Source organism: Symsagittifera roscoffensis, chromosome 4 (genome assembly GCF_963678635.1).
Source record: "Symsagittifera roscoffensis chromosome 4, txSymRosc1.1, whole genome shotgun sequence".
Taxonomy (NCBI): Eukaryota; Metazoa; Xenacoelomorpha; order Acoela; family Convolutidae; genus Symsagittifera; species Symsagittifera roscoffensis.
The window spans coordinates 75049361-75065728 of NC_087065.1; the positions used below are offsets into that span (position 1 = coordinate 75049361).

Genomic DNA, 16368 nt, shown 5'->3' on the forward strand with positions numbered 1-16368 from the left:
ATAAAATCAAACTGGAAAAGGTTTACACAAGAATTTTCAAAAATGTTTGACTCCGAAAGAAACAAACAACAACAAAGAGTTTTATGTAATGAAATTCGCAGATTACCAAACGAAACCATCAAGCAAATAGCAGTACGAATCGAAACACTAGTTCGAAAAGCATATTCACTAAATACACACGACTATAAAAACACAAAGATGACAGAAATCTTAATGATGACCTTAACACCACAATTAAGGAAAATAGCAATAAAAAAGAGAGCATCCCATCCTTCTTCAATTCGAGAACCCGATTTAGATTTTCGAAAACTAGTAGACAAATTAGAACAAGCAGAAATCACGATGAAACTAGAAGAAACGGAAAATCTGAAATTACAATACGTTAACAGAATTGAAACGACTCCCACTAATATTAATAATATACAGGAATCAGAGACAGACCTCGTTGAAAAAATCACTGAAATACTCAATATTTACGAAAAGAACCCGAACTTTAAAGGCAAACCATCTTTCAAAAAATGGTGTAATTATTGCCGACGATACGGACATAGTATTTCCGAATGTAGACAAAAACAGCAAGACAATCAAAATAAACCTCAAAAATATAAAGAACCAAATAAATCATTCTATCAATACATGAAAAAAGATCAAAATCTACCGAACAAAACAGTCTACAGCAACAACAGTTCAGGAAAACCACTCCCGAACAATACAAATTATACAAGAAATCAATCACCATATAACTCAAGTTATAGAGGAAGATCACCAGAACGAAGAAACACGTATAATTCATCACAAAATCACTACAATAGACCAAATAGTCGAAATAACTACTCCAGATCAAATTCAAATACACAACGATTTGTTTCTAGATCTAATTCCCAATCAAGAAATAACTACTATCCAAATAACCAATCACGAAATTCATCATACAATAGGAATAGAAACTACTCCTATAATCGAAATAGAAGTTATTCAAACAACCGAAACCAGAATTACCCGAACAATCAATCAAGGAATAACTCATATAATAGATCGAACTATAACAGACCAAACAACAATTATCAAAACAGATCGCGAAATAATTCACAAAATCGACACTCAAGTTATAATAATCGTTATAGAAATTATTCCCAATCACCACACCGAAATAATAATAACTATAATAATTCTAATAATCGCCACAGAAGTAGTACACCTAAACATCAAAGACAAATCAATCAAGTACAGTCAAATCCAGAAACAACATCAGACCCTCCAGGTATTGATGACACAGGAACTGATACGTTACAACTCAATCAAATAAACTGTACATCATCAGATTCAGAAAGTGATACTGAAAACACTCTTTCTATCAATATGATAAAAGTCGAAAATGACTATGAATCTGTCATATATGAACAACCCTTTCCATCACACATATATGAAAATCAATCAGAATTTCTTCAAAATTATTACACTACACCCATAAATTCCACACCAACGACGCAAGAAACAAACGAGATTAACACTACAGATCAAACCAATAAAAATACAAAAACAAAATGCTTGAATACAAACCACATTTATCAAAATATACAAAAAGAACAACCCAAAGAAAAAATTTGGACAATACCATTTCTCTTAGAAAGCCCAAGAAACAAAGAATTTCAACCACCAGACCTTGAAATAGATTTTTTAATTGATTCAGGAGCAGAATCAAACATAATAAACATCCCAAAATGGAATGAAATAAAAACTTTACACCCAAAGCTAACACCTCTTGAAACCTCCAGTAAGTTAGCAACAGCACAAGGATCAACATTGATAAACTACGGAAAAATCCAATTATTTCTCCTCCCCACCAGAACAATGGAACAAAGCAAAATTTTAAATAAGCCATTTAAACAAATATTCCATATCACTGACATTAAATATAATATCATTGGAATACCATTTATTTCGAAGTATATACCAACAATTAACATACTAAATAGTAAAATATTAATCAAAGATAAATATACAAAAACAAAAGAAACATCCTTAACATTTTTTCAAAGATTAAATAAACAACCACCATTCTTTTCAAAATTCTACCCGATATTTAACCAACAAAGAAAACACTTGAAACCACTATCAGGAAATATCTATAATTTTTCAATCAAACAAGTTCACCAATATGATAAAGAACAAAACAAACAAAAATTTTATATGTCAGAATTTGAATTCAAACCTATTCACAAATTTTTCAAAATCACAATCTCATCCATAAAATATTTGAAAAATTCGAATTCCGATATCATTTCCTTACATGTCTATAACAACACACCTTACCAAGTAACATTACCTTTAGGACTTTTAGGATATTGTGAAACCAACGCTACAATATCACCAATACACGAAAAAGCCTATCGCGTAAATAATATACTCCAATTACTAGATATTTGCCAATCTACAATTCTTAATGAAGAATTATCTATAAATAATATAATAAGTAACGAAAACAGAAATACGGATTATTTCACAAAAACTCCATATTTCAAACCTACATTCAACATAAGTAACTACACAGAGGACCAACAGAAATTTTTAGCAATGTTTAATTTCCAACATTCACAAATAACACAAGACGAATTCGAAAAGTTAGCCAAACAGCTAATTAAATATTCATCAGTCTATGCAACATCAAAATTTGATGTTGGAAAAATCAGTTCATCACTACATCTCCCGTTAAAACCAGACGCAGTTTTCAAAAAACAGAGAGCAAGTAAAGTACCAATCCACTTACATGATAAAGTAAACAGATTACTCGATATTTTAGAACAATACAACATTATATCACCAGTTAATAAAGAAGAACAACCAAAAGGCAACACATTTATCAACCCCGTTATCATTCTAGCTAAAGGAGAATCATTAAAAATCGTTCTCGACGCTAGATACCTCAATTCACTCATAGATGAATCAAAATGTAATTGGCCCATTGAACCAATACAAGTTATTTTAACAAAAATAAACGGCAAATACTTTACAACCGCCGATATGAATAGTGCATACAATCAAATGCCACTAGATGAACAATCACGACGTTTAACACAATTTGTTATCGGAAACCAACAATATGAATTCAACCGCTTATTCTATGGAATATCCATAGGACCAGCAGCATTTTCAGCTTTTATGAGCAAAATTTTTAGACCACTGATACTCAAGAAAAACGCAATCACCTATTTAGACGATGTTTTTATGCAATCACAAACAAAAGACGAAATGTTCAATGTTTTAGAAAAATATCACCAAATACTTCAGAACGAAAATCTGAAGGCCGCCCCCGATAAATCACACTTCTTTTTGACAAGAGTTAAATTCTTAGGACATAATATAGAAAGAAAAACAATCACTCCATTGAAATCACGCATTGACGCTATTCAAAAACTTCAACCACCAACAAATAAAAAGAAAATCCAAGAATTTCTTGGAATGTTAAACTTTTTAAGTAAATATGTTTATAAAATGCAATTATATCTACGACCATTTTATAACATCCTTAGACAACAAAATAATTTTGAATGGAACACAGAACATCAAACACGATTTGAAGAAGTAAAGAAACTTTTAACTGAACAAATTTCAAACACAATTCCAGATTCAAATCAACCATTTTATGCAATGTGCGATGCTTCGAACTTTGGCATCGGTGCAGCACTATTACAATCACATAATGGTACAAATAAAATGAACCTCATATCAGCAAATTCTCGATTATTCACTCAAGCAGAGCTACGACTCTCAACTCTAATGAGAGAATGTACAGCCATAATATATACACTGACAGAATATGAATTTCTGATACTTGGATCAAAACATCCAACAGTTCTATTCACAGACCATAAACCAATCATCTTTCTCTTTACACAAAAATCTAACCCAAACCACCGAGTTTACAGATTTCAACTAATTCTAATGAAATTTCCAAACTTACATATAGTTTGGACTGCAGGAAAAAATCTTGCATTACCAGACACCTTAAGTCGAAATACACCACCTGAATTACTTACACGAAAAACAACAGTTGAAATACCCAAAAACATAAAATTCTACCTTGCAGAAAACGAAACATCACCCCGATTGGAATGCAAATATGCAGTAAAAACTGATATTGAACAATCACAAATAAATAATTTACAACATTTCCCACTTTATTTAGATTGTCAAAATAATCATTATGAAGTTGATTTACTTGGAACATCAACTTTCAAACCAATCCCATATTCTCAATGGATAAAAAATAACACCCAACAAAAACGAACAAAACAACACCCGCCTAGGAAAGACCATTTTCCACTAATTGAAAAAGAAGATTTAACTGATAAAATAAATTTATCAGGACCACAAACAAATGATTCAAAATACACAATAAATCAAGTTTTTGACCTCCACGACCCACTTGATACAATACCCTTATCTAAATTAGAAATCGAAAACATTTTTCTCCCTCCAACAGAAACGATTACAATTTCAACACTGAAACAATATCAAAATCTTGACCCAGTAATTCGACAACTGAAATCATGGCACAAATATAAAACTAAACCTATCAAAGCAGATTCAACCATTCTAAGAAACAAAACACTCCTCCGATACTTTCGCAAATTTAACAATACAACAATTAACGAAGATACAGACCTTTTAGAGTATAACCTGAATGAATCTACAGTTCCATGTCTCCCTTTAAGTATGATTCTTATAGCTTTTAATATTTCACATACACAAAATATTAAAGGACACTCTGGATCAGAAAAAACATATTCAAATTTTATACAAAACTTTTATTTCCCAAATGCACCAATTTGGATAAAAGTACTATGCAATGACTGTATAGTATGTCAACTAAATAAACCTTACCCAAATCAAAAACAAATAGCACAAAAACAAGATTTTAAAGGACAAAGTTTGTACTTTAATCATCGTATCTCATTTGATACTAAAGGACCAATTTCACCCTCATCAGAAGGAAACTCCTACATTATGGTAATTGTTGACGCATTTACACATTATGTAGCACTTAACCCAGTACCACATTGTAACGCTTATTACGCTTACACAACACTCTATGAACACTGGATAGCAAAATTCGGACTACCAGAAATTTTAGTTACAGACAACGGTACAGAATTCATAAATAATGAAATTATCACACTATGTCATTTATATAACATTAAACACAAACCACGTACATCTCATGCACCTTGGACAAACGGCTTAGTCGAAGGTATGAACCGTTCATTACAAGAATATCTTAGATGTATCATCAACGGAAATGATACAAAATATACCGAATGGTCAGCAGATGTAAAATTATTTCCCTTAGCGTATAATTCACAAATTACGACAACTTTAGGAATGTCACCATACGAAATGGTTTTTAACCAAAAGCCACGCAAACCAATAATGTTTACAGCAAATTCTCATAAAAACGCACAAGGTTATTGTCAACCAAATAAAGACTCAATTTGTTATAACCTACCTTTACATACACACGATGAAGATCATTTTCATCACCCACAAATTCTTAAACTAGCCTCCGGTACACACACCGAATGGATTCTAAATAGAGATAAAAAACACAATGAAATTTATCAAAAAATAACAAAAAAGTTATTACAAAGACAAAACATTAATGAACAAATCAATTCACGTTTTACACCAGCCTCCGATTTAAAAATTGGAACATTTGTTTTAATACCTAATTTTAATACTCAAAAAGGAATTTCTAAAAAATTACAACCCCTTCGAAAAGGACCATACCAAATAATTGCAAAACCCACTGATGTCACATATAAAATTACCGACTCAAACAAAAAAGAAATCGTTCAACATCGAAACAACCTATTACCTTATTACCCAAAAGAATACGCACTCCGCGAATTAACTCAATTATATTCTTTCACAGGATTAAAAATCATTCAAAATGAACCACATCTGAAAAACACAGAACAAAATGATAACCCCACCGAAAATCAAAACACAAAACCAACCACCACCAAAAACAATACACAAAACCATAAAGAATCTCCAAAACAAAGAAAAAATAGAAAAATGACCGAACAAATAATACCCCAAGAACAAATCGACAAATCAGAAAATAGAAAAACAACAAGACTCCGAAATCAACCACGTAAAAACTATAAAATATTCATCCCCCAATCTAAAATTTTAAAGAAAGTGGAATTTCAAAAGTAATTTTAACATTATACTTAACTATCTTGAAACCTTCGAAACATTTTTCATTTACATTTTTCAAAATAACATGCTGACAAGTACGTAATAATTCTAGTTCAAAATAGACCAATAGGATTCATCCAATCCGTCACTTTCTCTAACTCAAACTAAGACCAATTAGACGAATCATATAGAACTCCAGGCACATCTATAACTATAACTTTACGACCTCCAGGTCAAAAATAAGCAAACCACTCCAACTTGACAACTAAAATAAATATCACCATAATACCGTACCCCTCCCTTATCTAATAACCCAAAGATCAACAATATTTCCCCAACTCAGACCACGAATACCCCCAAAGCAAATTTGTTAACTTAGCCTAAAGTAACAAAATGAACATTTTAATTAGCCTAAAGTATAAAAATCTCACCATACCCCGGATCATTTGACAAACAAAAATAAAGAAAAAGACGACCTCCCAGTCACCATGAAAATTGCCCCCAACAATTTTTTACAAAACTCAACCCACTTGTCAAAAAACTAATAAATAATCCGACCACACTAGAAAATCGCCTCAAACAGCAAAAAATATTCGACCAAGAGATCATTTCTTAAATGCTCTTCTCTCAATCAGTTACTCAAATACTCATAAATCTTAAACATTTTTTTACAATACTTGAAACCTTTATAATATTTCTTTTTGATATACTTGAATCTTTTCTAATAATCCTAATCATTTTTTGTAACATTTTTTTAATTTTCTACACTATACTCGAACTATTTCTCCAACTTTCCAAAACCCTTGATTACATCCACAGGTACGAGTCATATAACTTGTCTAAATGATACGAACAATTTTCAGTAGAACTGATATTTTTTTATTGTTTGTAATTTTCATAACATTTTTATCATCCCTCATTTTGACAATATGTAAATGTATAAAGAAAGCAATCTTCACATTTGCCCTAGCAACAATCCTTCTAATTCTTTTTTTGGAAGAATACTATAATAAACATAAACCTTCCCACTAAAGTAACAATTCAAAAATCCATCAAAAATTGCTACCCAACAGTCACAGAATCAGTCTTCACCGACATCATCCCAAGATAACCAAACACCACCTTCAACTACTCAAAATCCTCAAACATCTACACGAATTTCTTTTCAAGACAATCCATACACTTTTGAAGAACGACATGCTCGTTTATCAGAACCACTAGAACCAGTTCAACGACAAGCACCTTTAAGCGAACCAACATATAACCTATACCCAACACTACCACAAGAACTAAATAGAATAAGAAATTCTAGTCAAAACCAAAATACAGTCGAAATAAATAGACAAATTATACATCCTCGACGAAACAGAAATTTTCAAACTCCCCGAGTTCATTTTGATATACCTCAATCCCCATCACAAAACACTCCAGAAAACCCCATTGGTATATTACCAGAAACCCCTACGCTTCTTTCACAACGTAGCACCTCAAGCCTACCGTCAGATTACTTAGGTTCAACACCAACATCTGAGCAAATACGTGAAAATCCTTTCAACCCTACAAACCAAACATCACGATTTCCATATTGGACTACACATTCATTTACACAAGGTGAACCAAATTTAGTCAATGACCCCATAGATATTTCTACGGATACAACAACATCCTCATCACTACCAGAAACATTATCACTACCATCAACACCATCAATAAGCCAGATTTCACCACCACCTTTTAACTTAAATTTTCCAAATAATCTCGACGCCAGATATCGAGAACAATCATCAACAAATATTCCTTTAAGACTAGATTGGAATACATTTACAGCACCTCCACCATTATTTGGACAACATCAAGAAAGTAACCGCCTTCATAACTGGGCACTTAATAGATTACAATATCGCCAAGATATTCACAACGATATCCGTGATCACAATATTCAAATACTCCAACAAAACAGTTTACAATTAAAGTTTGAAATCACAGTTAAGTTAAATAATATTACCCAACATCCCTACCCATTAAATCCACCTAACATAACAGCTCAATCACTACCACCACCGTTTATAACTACTGAAGTAATATACAAATACGACAGATATACCAAAAACACAATTGGCTACATTACATTTTATAATCCATACTCAGGATTATCATACACATGTATATTCTAAAATTATTAATTTTTCTCCAACTCCTTTTTCTAGTAATCTCAAATCAAAACATAAACCCTTCTCCTCGTACAGGACCACAAGATTTATTAGTAACACATTACGATTGTGAAGAAAATGAACAAAAAACACTACATAAATATGCAATAAATCAAGTATCACAATGTGAAACAGAACCACAAGCTATAGAAACCACAGATGTAATAGCAACACTCTATTCAAAAGCCCGAGCAACAACAGTTACAGGCTATAAATTCACAGCAACATTTTCCGAAAAGAAAGTACATTGTTCACAAGTCTCGAACGGAAACAAAAACCGACTTGACCATGAATCATTCTATCAAAGTAATATAGAACGTCTTTTAAATCTCAATCCCGACGATTGTAAAAATGAATTACTTAGACTAAACATCACACGAAATAAAAACTCCCAAAGAAAGTTAGTTAATTTTCAAGTTTTTCCAGACTCTGTACATCAATCACAACTTGAAAGACACCAAGGACATATAAAACTAGACGAAAAATACCCGTATAACGGCGCACACGGACGATTAACCTATGACCTACACGATAAACATTGGATACCACACATTGGTATAAATGACCCATCAAACTGCAAAGCAGACACAAAAAATAAAGGATACCAAGAAATAATGTTTTTTGATTGGAAAATACAACTCGAAAAAATACAACTAACACGAGATTTATCAGATAATACAATGATCTATCAAGGAATCCGAAATGATCAAGGTTATTGCGACCCTACAACGAGAACACAAGCAACAATTGTTTGGTTCCCCGAAGATACATGTACAACATTTCAAGTAGCAAAAATACACGCTCGTATGATAAAATTTCACGAAAAATATTTTATACAATCAATTCCATATGAACAAGTCCATCCATCACGAAAACTAAGTTCTAATTTTAGAAACATAGACAATATAGAAAATAAATTGACACGTTTTCAAATATATCAAGAAACAGAACTTGCATGTAAATACAGGAATCCACTTCACAGAACACAATACTCTGAAATATTAGTTGAATACGAAAAAGGATTCGACATGACCACTGGAAAAGTAAAAATCGACCCATATGTCACAGGTCATCCTCTAAACGAAGGAACATCCTATATACCAGTTAATTTTGAAAAAAGCAACGGACAACCTGGTGGACATCTAAAACCCCATGACACCAGAAGCACACGCTTACAAGAATTATCACTAATGAATACTACATATTTCGGTAATATCCACTATGATATTCATTTAGATATGAAACTAGATTATACAATTAGCCGAATTTTTCAAGAAATGTCACTCTCCGAATTAGAAACACTACACCAACTATGCGAATTAGAACGAACACAAATATTACAATCACTTGCACTAGCAGTATTAAAAATACCCTATGCAGGATACTTATTATCTGGAAATAGATCAAATTTTTTAGACTATGAAGGAAACATCTTATGGTTTTATACTTGTACTAAAAAAGTATCACCACTATACGTTTTTGAAGATAAACGATGTTATAAAAGAATCCCTATCTTTTATAAGAATAAAGTACATTTCGTGGATACACTTTCACGAAGAACCTATTTCTGGGATACCGCAGTCCCATGTGGATCAGAAAACAGCCACAATGTAGTACAACTAAACCCTGATGAAAATAAATATTATCTTCTCACTCCATATCCCACATTAATGCAATCACTCAAAAAATTTTCACCAGAAAGCATTCGCGCTATTGCTCGAAACCCAAATATAGACTTACAATCAATAGGAATCTATTCAAAATCAGATATTCAACATCACATTAGAACACAACAATTCCAAGAATTATTAACACAAATGGACACTATACAAAGACAATCAATAGACCAAAATTTACGCAAACTTGCAGAAACCGCAGGATTTGCCGATATCTACACGCAAGACTATAGCGGATATTTTAAAGACATTAAAGATTATATATATCTAAACGGTGAAAAATACCGTCCCCAAGATATATCACCAATTAACATTTTTAGCTTTGTTACACTCAAAAATGAGATCCTCGATTTTCTAGGATGGCCCTACTACATCTTAGAAAAATTGACTATTTTATACGCAATGTTTAACTTTATTGGATTTCTTTTCTCACTTTTAAAAGGAATCTACAACACATGTGCTATACACACACAAGTAAACAGACAAGCAAGCGTAGCACGCATACTCTTTGCAGGATTTTTTGGAATCTTTTCTACATCTATAAACAAAATTCTTTTAGACGCACAAATAAAAGAATATAACACAAAAATAGCAACACGACAAAATACATACGACGAAGAACATAACAATGTAGACATAACGCCAACGGCACCACAATTACCACCCCTACCAAATAACCATCCACTATCCCTAGTCCCACGACATTTTCGAAATTTAGCCATCACACATAATCCAAATTTTCGACTCACCACATCACAAAGTCCCATCCAACATATAATGACACACCAGTCACAAGATGATAAAACTTATGAACAAATTATTGAACAACCCCATACCACCGCTTTTCGGTCTCAAAATAATCATTTTTTTAGCCCACGATGAGCCGCCAACTTGGATCACTACACCGATCAAATTCCCACCCAACCAATCTTACCTCTCCAATCCCAATAATACCACTTTTTGCTTTTCCGCCACCCGACTTTTCACCTAGTAATGTAACATCAGGCATGAATTCCGACACTAATTCACACATCTCAGTTTTATATTCCATCTCACAACTCAATAACCCGAATAATGAAACCCCCGATGAATTTGCCGACTCAGAACCATCCCCATCCAATAATTTTCATAACTCTTCTAATTTTTCTCAACCCCCTTTTCAACCCATATTATCCAATAACCCTGACCCAATCACTCCCACACCCTCTTATGCTTCCCAAGTTACCCCAACCTACTCCTCATACCATTCTGACCAATCATCTCATTCTCCAGACACCCCCCGAATCTCCCCAGAGCTAGATAATTTTATTACCCTTCAACAACAACCCTACCACCTTAATACCCCAACCATAAACCAAATCTCCTCCACTATAAATTCATCCAACCCCCCTACCCCTACACCCTCTTCAAATTATACTGAATCATTAGCACCATCATCCACATCAACTGAATCTTCACTCAACACTAATAGAGCTTACCGCACTTTTAAAAGAAAGTTCCCCAACCATCCTTTCCCAGCAAAACCAGGAACAGCCCGTGAATACATCAACCACCCCAAGCATACTAACACAAAAGAATTTTTAGCTATCACCTTACCCTCATTTCCACAATACACCTTAAACACCCCCCACGACACTAACGAAACACGCAACTTTGTAGATGAATACGTTTTAATGCCCACTCTCTCTTGGACCTCATATTATCATTTTACTAACCCTCTTTGCTTACCTTTATCTAACACTCACATCGATATAGAGCGAAATACGGACATGCTATATCGACTCACTACACCACTAACACCTAGACAATTTACTTACGTTGGATATAAAAAATCACTAAAAACACACACTGCACCTAGAGCTAACGAATATACACTCGAATACTATGATCACAACATCATCAGAGCTAACCAAGATCAATTCTTAGACGACGATCGCTTCGCTAATCCACAAATTACCGAGAAATTTTTCATCAAGACACCATATATATTTACACTAAACATCTTCGACCGAAAGTTTGATCACATTATTTCAGAAGCACTAACAGACACACAAGCATACGAAAGTTTTAAAGAACGCTTCCAAATATTTTCACTAACCTTTCATTTCCTTGCACCACACGAAAGAGATTTACACTGCTCACACGATATTATGTTGCGCACTAAACAAACCCACACATATAGTTATTATCGCTTCATCCAAAATCACTTTGACCTACACACACCCTCTAGACAACCACACCATCGTTTTCAATTCATTAATTCCAAATACACTTCACCGTTTTTCCTAAATTTCACATATTGCATTAAAGATACTAACCTTCATGGTATTCTTCGCAATTATGATCCCATAACCCAAATGTACATCTTCTGTCCCATCACCAAGACCTTCAACGCCGAAGAATCCCGACCCTTCCTTATCACGCACGAGTTTGTACAACCTATAGAAATCCCAATTTTAGAATTCATCCACAACACTAAATTTAATCACAAATTATATAACTTAATCCAAAACACACCTTATGAGTTTGCAGTAGGCACTGAAGAACTAACCACTATTAAGGCACTTCAATTGCTTTGGCCACTGCTTCAGACTAAAAATATCATCCGCATTCTAGCTAAACTACTAACAACTTCAGAACTAATTCACGACATCTTCCCCCACGGTTTTTTCCCCGACGACTAACAGGTAAGTATGAATTAAGTAAATATTACTAACTAATTACAGTATTAAAAAACTCACCATACTTTATCCATGTTTTCTTTAGATTTTCAGCCTTCATCCGACGATCACCTACAAAAACCACAAAAGACCAATAAAAATCGCAAATTTCATCAAACAGATTTCAAAAATTCCATTAATCTCTTACACTTATAAATTTATAAATTTAATACCAATGCAGTAAATTCATTTCTAAAATTTTCCCCACAAGCAATAAATCTAATTATGATGAAAATTTGTATCTTAATATTCCCCCATGACTAGCAGTAAATTTCTAAATTCTATGTAGTAAATTAAATAAATGCAAATGCAGTACTAACCTTTTGATATTTTCATTCATTCGCACAGAAATTCTATCCACACCCGCACAGCTCGCCCACGAAGAATTGTTTAAAATAATGAATTTCAGTTTCAAGTTTTCACACTCAACAACTCTAACATAAAATAACATGTTTCAAATTTTCCTTTAACCCGGTTGGAAAGGAATCATATACTAAACAAAACTAACCAACGCAGCTTACTAAATACCACAAATCATAGAATAACAGCATGACTTAGAAAAGGAAACCAACGGTACCCAAACCGGATTAACCCAGTTTAAAACTGGATAATTTATTCTTTTGAAGACTATTACAAAGTCTTAGAAAGAAATAATAAAACACAAAAAAGTCGAAAGACAAACCCATACCACAAACAATTTGCTTTTTGGAAAAAGTACATAACCAACAAGACATAAGAAAGACCACAACAAACCCAACATAAAACGTTGTCACATAACAGGACCCCTCACAAAAACCGCATGAAATCATACTCCCACTCCTGGCCTAACCCACCAGGAAGGACGTCCTGAGCATGCTCTATAGCCGGCCTAACCCACCGCGCTACATCCACGCTTTGTGACCACACCTCTATTTTTAATAAGAGCTACTCAAGGGTGAGTAACTCTTCAAAATAACCGAACTAAAACAAAAAGCTTTTGTGAAAACAACTAACTAAAATCATTATTAAAAAATATTAAACTAATAAAAGTTTTATAAAATGTAAAATCACATGATGCAATATATAGATCAGAATACAACACCAAGGACGAACATCAAAAGACAAGACGACCCCACTACACTCGAGAGAGAATGACCAACTACAATCGATATGCCGCTCACAATCACAACTCAAAGGATTTAGAGTACGACTTGACCTCGCAGAAAAGGACTTCATTGAACTAGACCAATGACCACCTCGATGTTCAAGTATACGTACAGATCCGAGTAACCAGGCATCCCCTCCACGCACAATCTCCACGCCATTCCCAAGCTAGATCAGACACAAAAGAAGTTCTCCACGAAGAACAGAAAAACCTGACATAGCCAACCATTCTGAAATCAGATTTGAGTTTGTTGCGAAGACTTAGTCGTTGTCACAAGAAGAACACAACGTCTTATGTCTCAAACTCCAGCTTCCTGGAACTTCCCTAACAAAAGAGGAAACGGAAGAAAATTATGATGTTCGCCAAAAACAAACGTCCATCATCCATCCTTCGAATTGCAGAAGAACTATTCTAAAAAACTCTGTAAAACCCGGATGGGTGGAACCTGATCTAAACTACATATTATGATTGGATAAATTAAATGTTTTACCAATGTAAAGTATTTAATATTAACCAATCATGATCCATCTAACTAACAACCCACTTATTTGTAAGTGCTGAAGTTACTTGTAATTTCAGCACCAGAGAGATTTGAATTTAACTTAGAAATTAGTTGGACTCTCCCGAGCACTTCAGCAGCCGCAATAAACCAGTATACCCTAGATCTATTGAGCCTAGCAGAGACTAGTTAAACAACCTGAGACTAGATAGTATAAGAGTAAGATTAGGATCGGTATTAGACTAAGAAGTTGCACGAATCTATCCGGCCGAAAATAAGATAGCGTGACGAGCAGACGGTGTACCCTATCCGAAATTACTCTATGAGTTAACCAACTCGGTCCTAACTCAATTGTATGATAGTTTTGCTAATGGAAGGCAAATTCAATTAGGTTTGACAGGCCTCCTAACATCTGGACTCGAACATAGAGTGTCTCTAAATTAAGTTTAAAAAAATTACTTAAGAAAAACGGGAGACATCATTGGTCAGCTGGAGTGGCGTTGCCTTAATTGCAGTGCGCATGAAATAGCTATTTTAAACTTGCGTATAAATTATCCCTTCTGTTTTCAAAGAAATAAAATTATGGCTAAGAGCTATCAGAAATTGAATTCCTAGTCTCTGAGTAAAGACACAAGTGATCGGAGCTGCCAAGTCAATTTATAAAAAAGCATTATTTATTCATTACTCGGAACTGTCGATTCTCGTATTTAAAAAATTGTAGTTTTTACCTTATAACTCTAATGACTTATATAGTTTTGAAAAATTGAGGAGCATTTCATTTGAAATCAGAAATCGATTTCCTAAGCCCAATTCTAACCTAAGGATAATCCAAGATTAGAGTTTTAAGCTTTTTATCCTTCAGGAAAAGGAACTAGTATATACCTTAAGAGCAAGTTGAGAAAATTAAAACAATCAAAAGTAATGGGTCGGATAGTCTGAGACAAAAAAAACTATTGTTCAGTTTTAGGAGATTGCGATTATCTGGTCAGATTTTTTGCTAAACAATTGAACGAATAAAACGACCTGCCAAAAAAAGCTCCTTTAAAAACAATTCCAAGAAGAAAGATTTGTAAACTAATCTTTGTGGTTTTAATACTACGAGAAGCTATCAAAACTTAAGGTTTGTTCTAGGAACCTGTTTTGTATTTCTTCATTTTTTTCGGGTACCGCAATTGAAATTTGAATCACATCATTGTGACCAAGTAGACCATTTTTAACCAATTGGGCCAGAAAATTTTAAAGGTTGAAAGCGTCAAAAACAGATATTGGAGTGATTTTGTAAGCCCAAAATCTTTTATTAAAGCAATTGTTTGATATGTCAATTTATAACTCATTTTGAAGCCTTTTTAGTCAGGATTAGTCCTTAATAAATTTGAAAAAAATATATTAATTTGAATGCCAAAAAACATGGTTTGAAGTTACATAAGTCAATGTCCGAAAAACTTGGCTGCTAACATATTTTAACATTAAAATTAAAATTATGCTAACATTAAAATTAAATTGATTCTAACACAAGGATAACCGGCTGCTCTGCTAGTTGTACAGAATTCTTCGATGTCGGTATTTGAAAAAAAAAAGAACTCCAAAAGTTTTAAAAAAAATAAAAAACAAACAATAATTATCTTTTTTCTATATTCTTTCGCCTTAATTTTACTGTTTCAGAATACTGCAATTAAACTAGTTGAAAACTAAAAATATGAGTTCAACTTCTCATCGTATGATTTAAAACTTTCGTTCCAATAGTCTGAAAGCTTGAAGGCCTTATTTCATAATTCAACTAAAAAATTGGCGGTTGAGTTTAGGATTGTTATGAAACCTGAAACCTTATTAAGGTTGAAACATTTGTAGAGATTTTTTTTCTCCCCGAGGGATTTTTTTTTATGAGGAAGACAAAAAAGAATTTTTTGTCTACCTC

The 16368-nt window shown here is 33.3% G+C and overlaps 2 protein-coding genes across 4 annotated transcripts in view; both read right to left on the minus strand.

Annotated features, from left to right (window-relative positions):
• Positions 1-16368, minus strand: part of LOC134843582 (ankyrin repeat and SOCS box protein 8-like) — a 349755-nt gene that overhangs the window by 232505 nt on the left and 100882 nt on the right. The window lies entirely within an intron of this gene.
• Positions 1-16368, minus strand: part of LOC134843581 (allatostatin-A receptor-like) — a 147487-nt gene that overhangs the window by 39822 nt on the left and 91297 nt on the right. The window lies entirely within an intron of this gene.